The sequence below is a fragment of the Lolium rigidum genome, chromosome 4 (assembly GCF_022539505.1).
Source record: "Lolium rigidum isolate FL_2022 chromosome 4, APGP_CSIRO_Lrig_0.1, whole genome shotgun sequence".
Classification (NCBI taxonomy): domain Eukaryota; kingdom Viridiplantae; phylum Streptophyta; class Magnoliopsida; order Poales; family Poaceae; genus Lolium; species Lolium rigidum.
In genome coordinates, this window is record NC_061511.1 from 166,643,687 (window position 1) to 166,650,908 (window position 7,222).

Here is a 7,222-nt window from a genome sequence, read left to right on the forward strand (position 1 = left end):
AACGGTCCCAGAGCTCTCCTGAAGGCATGAGTTTTCCACATTGACCACCAGGTCTCAAAACCATCAGTTGACGAGGTGAAAGAGAGGTTGTTAGGGGCTGGGGTATGTAATGTCTAGGCCAGTGATCATTACCACATCTAGCAGAGTTGGTGTCATGGGGCCGTGGCCAAACATGAAGCAGTTCAGAGCATCAGACCAGAAGTAGCCGATGGTTTTTAGAAGGTTTTCATGCTTCTCAAGGGGAGACAATGATAAGGACAGAGCATCGGCTATTCCTGTGGTTTCCCATTTGGATTGGTAAGTTTTGGATACTTGATACGTCTCCGACGTATCGATAATTTCTTATGTTCCATGCCACATTATTGATGATATCTACATGTTTTATACACATTATATGACGTATTTATGCATTTTCCGGCACTAACCTATTAACGAGATGCCGAAGAGCCGATTCTTTGTTTTACGCTGTTTTTGGTTTCAGAAATCCTAGTAAAGAAATATTCTCGGAATTGGACGAAATCAACGCCCAGGGGCCTATTTTTCCACGAAGCTTCCAGAAGTCCGAAGAGGAAAGGAAGTGGGGCCACGAGGCGCCGACACAACAGGGCGGCGCGGCCTGGACCCTGGCCGCGCGGCCCTGGCGTGTGGGGCCCTCGTGTGGCCCCCCGCGTTGCCCTTCCGCCTACTTAAAGCCTTCGTCGCGAAACCCCCGAGTACCAAGAGCCACGATACGGAAAACCTTACTGAGACGCCGCCGCCGCCAATCCCATCTCGGGGGATTCTGGAGATCACCTCCGGCACCCTGCCGGAGAGGGGATTCATCTCCCGGAGGACTCTTCACCGCCATGGTCGCCTTCGGAGTGATGAGTGAGTAGTTCACCCCTGGACTATGGGTCCATAGCAGTAGCTAGATGGTTGTCTTCTCCTCATGTGCTTCATTGTCGGATCTTGTGAGCTGCCTAACATGATCAAGATCATCTATCCGTAATTCTATATGTTGTGTTTGTCGGGATCCGATGGATAGAGAATACTATGTTATGTTGATTATCAATCTATTACCTATGTGTTGTTTATGATCTTGCATGCTCTCCGTTATTAGTAGAGGCTCCGCCAAGTTTTTACTCTTAACTCCAAGAGGGAGTATTTATGCTCGATAGTGGGTTCATGCCTCCATTAAATCTGGGACGATGACGAGAAAGTTCTAAGGTTGTGGATGTCTTGTTGCCACTAGGGATAAAAACATTGATGCTATGTTCGAGGATGTAGTTATTGATTACATTACGCACCATACTTAATGCAATTGTCCGTTGTTTTGCAACTTAATACCGGAAGGGGTTCGGATGATAACTCTGAAGGTGGACTTTTTAGGCATAGATGCATGCTGGATAGCGGTCTATGTACTTTGTCGTAATGCCCAATTAAATCTCACAATATTCATCATGTCATGTATGTGCATTGTTATGCCCTCTCTATTTGTCAATTGCCCGATTGTAATTTGTTCACCCAACATGCTATCTTATGGGAGAGACACCTCTAGTGAACTGTGGACCCCGGTCCATTCTTTTATACTGAAATACAAATCTGCTGCTATTGTTCTTTACTGTTCTTGCAAACAATCATCATCCACACTATACATCTAATCCTTTGTTACAGAAAGCCGGTGAGATTGAAAACCTCACTGTTTCGTTGGGGCAAAGTACTTTGGTTGTGTTGTGCAGGTTCCACGTTGGCGCCGGAATCTCTCGTGTTGCGCCGCACTACATCCCGCCGCCATCAACCTTCAACGTGCTTCTTGGCTCCTCCTGGTTCGATAAACCTTGGTTTCTTTCTGAGGGAAAACTTGCTGTTGTGCGCATCATACCTTCCTCTTGGGGTTCCCAACGAACGTGTGAGTTACACGCCATCAAGCTCTTTTTCTGGCGCCGTTGCCGGGGAGATCAAGAAAGAAATGTAGACAGTAACATACCGCCGCCATCAACCTTCATGATGCATTGACAATATATAATTAAACGTATCACCTAATATGAGAGCACACAATATGATTTTAGGAGTATAACATACCATTCTAATTGTAGACAGTATTATGCTCAATTATTGCATTCCTAAAAAATATAATCTCTAACTTTTCTAGATTATTGATATGATCAACACATAGAAGAATGATTCCTCAAGTACATACAACTCTTTGTCACGCTTCATCACTACAATGGCAAGACATTATAAAAAAAATGAAACCGAACAAGACACTTTTTGATATAGTAGAAGCGGGATTTGGCGTGATAATTCCGAAATTCGTCCCTGACAGGAATTGAACTCTGGTCGTTGGGGTGCATCACTGCGATCTCAACCACTAGGCTAAGCCCACTTCGTCAATGGCAAGACATTTATAAACCATCAGAAAGTCTATTAGGGTAGTAGTAGACATCCTGTTTGCGTGGCTTCAAAAATGCCTTGACATGCCAACTTGATGTCCCTGGTTATTCTTCGGTCATGCTTCCTCCACGAGAAGACAAAAATTTCTCGCATTGTCATCATCGACTCCAATGGAGTCGAGTTAGCTTTTCGCTGTGTATGGATGCCTGATGATCCCACTGCCTTCCTACTGGCTGAAGCTGTTTTGGGTGAAGTAAACTCTGGAGAATAACAATGTTAGATATCATATTAGTCACAGAAACACCATGCCAGCGACGGAAAGTCGGAGACTAATTAAAGGCAGCGATGTTGCTCATGTAAGGAACAATCATAGGCAGGTGTTCCCAGTTCTTACCTTTTGCAGGTCTTTCAGTGTGTGGTTTCCTTCACCTCACCAGTGTGCATAAGAAGAATACAATGTAGTGTTTTTTGAAGAATTTTTTTTGTATATCCAATTTTTTGAGTGTACGATATATTCATTGAATTGGAGAGGGGCAGGCTACATACCTGACCATGAGGAAGCATTTTTCATGAAAAAATCCAACTGTTTGGCATCAAGCCTAGTTGTTAATGATGATTCACAAAGCTTTCTCTACATTTTCTTTAGCCTGCATAAATAAGGCTAATATTTTTTACCAGAACAGATGAAGACCAAAAATAGCTAAGAGGCAGTAAGGATACAAAAGACGAAGCAAATAAATTGAAGGAATGATAATAATCTTCGATATCAGCATATCTTTGAGAGCTTTGATTGCCGGTTTCAGCTCAGCCTTCTCAAGTACATTAGTACCTACAATGTTGAACACATGAAAATAAAAAATATTGGTGTCTGGGAGAGATATTTACAGTTCACAAAATTTCAAGAGTTAGGAAGCTAGCAATTAGTAATACTCGAATGTGATATCTTAAAAGGAGAAGAAACCTATGTATGTGTGATGACAGAGGAAAAGCTAGCAACACTATCGCTCTTTGAGCAATACCAATGGATGAGAAGCTATTGCTCCACGTGAAGAGCCAATAACGCAATGAGCTGTAGTGGCCATAAAAGACAGTTCCTCAACCTCTAGCACTTCATGGCCCGTGTCACCCCTAGAAAGCTCTAGCAGCAATAAAAGGATGATATATTCCCCCTTTATTTTCCGGAATCAGATAGAGATATTTGAAAGAAATTTTGAACAGTAATTGCGTCGGATGCTTTAGGTCCATAACATGCTGATATTCTTGATATACAAAATGGCATACAGGAGTAAGAACTTCTTTTCCCGATTGTTGTTGAGAAGGGCAACTATTTCTGTAAGAAATGGCTAGGAGAAACTCCATGTAGGAGTACTACAGATCCGACAGAACAGAGTTCATGAACGAAATGACCAAGCAAGGCCTTGTTCTTGAGAAGGTACAGCTCAACCATTATACCTTAAAATAAGGTTACCAAAGAAGGAAAAAAAGCTAAACTCAAGATGACAAAGGGTCAAGTACATTTACCAGCCTCCCTAATCTGCAACATATGGAACGCAGATTTCAGAACTGTACTCAACATGATAGAAATATCTGATATCCTACATCTGATCCTATGATGAAAATAAATAGATCAAATATACAAAGGACCACCAACAATCTTCTTTGTATTTGTAACTTCAAATCATTATCAATCTTATTCTCTAACTGAACGGAACATGTATGCCCTTAAGTAAGAAGAATAGGTATGAGGCAGCTACTATGAGGCATGTTGTGGAGGAGAGGCCCTGCTCGACGATATGGGAGAGCACGGGGTTGCGAATGAGGAAGCGCAATCCTGGGAGAGGTGCACACCAGTTCATCTCCCTCTCCACCAGATCCTCTGCATAACAGATCTCAATATTTGAGGAAAAGTATGAAATTACGAAATCTTATATATGGACACATATATTGTTGCTTATAAAGGAAATCATATAATTGCAACTCGAACTGTGTGCTGTAATAAGCAAGATATTGTGTGCTGATGTTAAAATTTTCAGAGAAAGTAGAAATCATCACAGGTTTCTTGGACATTCCATAATATGTCATCATGATGCCTCCTTGCCCGAAGAGAATGGTTACAGCTATAAAATTATTACATTTGTAATTATAATTTTATCAATTTTAGAAGTGCCACCTTAAGAATAGTATCGATGATGAATTGTTTCCTCCAAAGCAGTTAAATCCTAGCACAGACTTACGGTAAAGCACCCTGAGCCCAGCTTCTGGTAAAGCACCCTAAGCCCCTAATATGATAGAAACCAAAATAGAACTGCTATAAGGAATACAACACAAATACATGTTACCGATGGATTGGTGATTCAACAGAAGTTTTCAAATATTATAAGCTGGGAAATACATATTCCAGAGTAGTACCAGCAAGCTATTGACATTATTTACATCTAGCTATCTTTCCGCGAACACATCATATGCACCAAGCTATTTGAGATTCTTTGCTGTTTCTTCTGATCAGGCCTAAAAAAACTTGTTTTTCAAACCTTCAGTTAGGCCTCCATTATTTCAGTTACAGACCAAATCAAATAATTAAGATGAGAATGTTATAGTAATTTGACAGTAGGGCAAGAAAATAATACCACCTATGTCCTGGAGTTGGTTCGTGGCGATAGAGTTGGTCTTTGTTCGAGCCGACAGGTGGGGAGAGGCAGAGAAGCAGGATACCAACAGCGCCCTTGCAGTCGGAGGGAGGGGAAGGAGGACGCACTGTAGCCGGAGCTCTCGCTGCTGGCGGCGACGTGGAATAGGTCTGTGATGGTGTACCAGTCATCATCGTTGCATTGCAGATCTTTGATGATGCAATGCTGGGAAAAGTCAGAGAAGAATGCTCCAAATCGGCGGCCACCAACTGTGGCGACTCCTCATATTGCCATGGTCAATCGCGAGCATTAAGGGAGTACCTGAATTATCACAGTTCTGCATTATACAGTGGACAAGCAGATATCGAGCACTTGAGCAACTAAAATTGCAAAAACTAATACTATACATGAAGAAGCTAGCGTTCTGATTAAAAACCATTTGCCTACTGTTTCTGATAAATGAACAAGGAAAACATTTCCCAATTGCATTACAAGGAAAGCGCAGAAGCAATCTTTGACAGGAAAAACAAATCAAGATTAAGTTACTACTATGCTTAGAAATATAGCACTACATGGATATTAACTAATCAAACTGCAGATGAACATGTACATCGTATTTCATACCTTCACAATATAACAAACAATATCACATCGTGTGGCAAGAAAAATGGTTACGATGATTTTTTTAACAGAATATACTCTCCCTATATTGATTAAACATTCAGAACATGGCCAATCCACAAAAACCATATGTGAAACTTGATGTTTTGCTCAAGTACTTATAGCTACTCCCTCCGTATAATTTAATTATTGGTAGTACTAAGAAAATTTACAGAGATAGCATCTGAAAAAATAGCCCTCCATATTGTTTGTAATCGAGTACCCGCGACAAGGGAGAAAATATTTACCGGCCCTCCCTGAAATGGAATTGCACTCGAACTGCATCTTCAGATGGCGCTAACAGAAACTGCAAAAGAGGGACAAGGAACGAAATGAAATCCTCATAAATTGAATGTGAAAATAGAACCGGAAAGGAGATTCTCTGCCCATCATGCTATACTCAAGTGCAGAAACATATACACCACCATGATGGGGGCTTGTGTAAGATGCGTGGTTGCGATGGTGGAGAGGTGCCAGCGGTGAAGAGATTGGGAGAAACTCCTCCCCCGCTGTCATGGACTCATGGCCCTAACGAGCACCACCCCTTAAACCGCCGACGCAGCCTCCTTCTCTTATCAGTACTGCCAAAGTTGAAGCTTCACCGTCGCCGCCTGCCCCGAAAGTGGAACATGGAGAGGGGAGATGAGACCGACTGAGTGGTGCCTCAGAGTTAACTTCCAAGAAGGAGGAATTTCACCGCCACCGCCACCGCCGCCCGTCACCACACGAGCACGTCTAGGGTTTGGAGGCCGAGCTGCCTCCCATGTCTGCCCCCTCGGCCGTCTCGCGTCGCCAGTCGTACATCGTCTGGTAACGAAGAGGAAAGCAACCCAGAAACGAACCCTCCTCACATCCGGCACGAAAGGCCCAGTTGGCCCAGTTAATTAGAGGTCGCCCAGGTCAACTTTGGGAGAAGCAGCCCTCTAACGATGAAACGATCGAGACGGGCGTGTGGCGCAGTAAAAAGGCCCAAAGACGCGAGCAGACGATCTGGGACGTTGGCAGATCTAATCGGACGGACCAAGACGTCGAAACCCTGGGAAGGCTCCTAGCTGGTTACATTTTACTGTTAACTAATAAATAAATGTGAGTGTCCAGGAGGAAAACGATTCCTTGGGTCGGGCTGAGTTGTTCGGCATAGATGAGGCTAAAGTGGCTCAGTCGGCTCAGGTTGGTACAGTTCACCTCTTTTATTTTATTTCTGCTTTACTGTTTTCTTTTATTTAGAGAATTTTTGAAAGCTATTTTCATTCAAAATTGAATCAAACCATGTAAATAAAAATACCAAAAAAATATCAGTAGATTCATTATTCAAAGAAGAACATTTCAGAACCACTAATAAGTCAAACTTATTTTGATGAATTCAAATTTGGCACATAGACCTATATGGCTTTATTTGCATGGCTTTGGGTTTAAGGTTTCTTTATAATTTAAATTTTCATTCAAATGCTCATAGGGAATGCAAATATGCGATGATTCTTATGAATGGAAATGCATGCTTTTAATTTTTCCAAATTTGGGATGTTACACGACTATAACAAGAGGCAGAACTCAATCAGCGG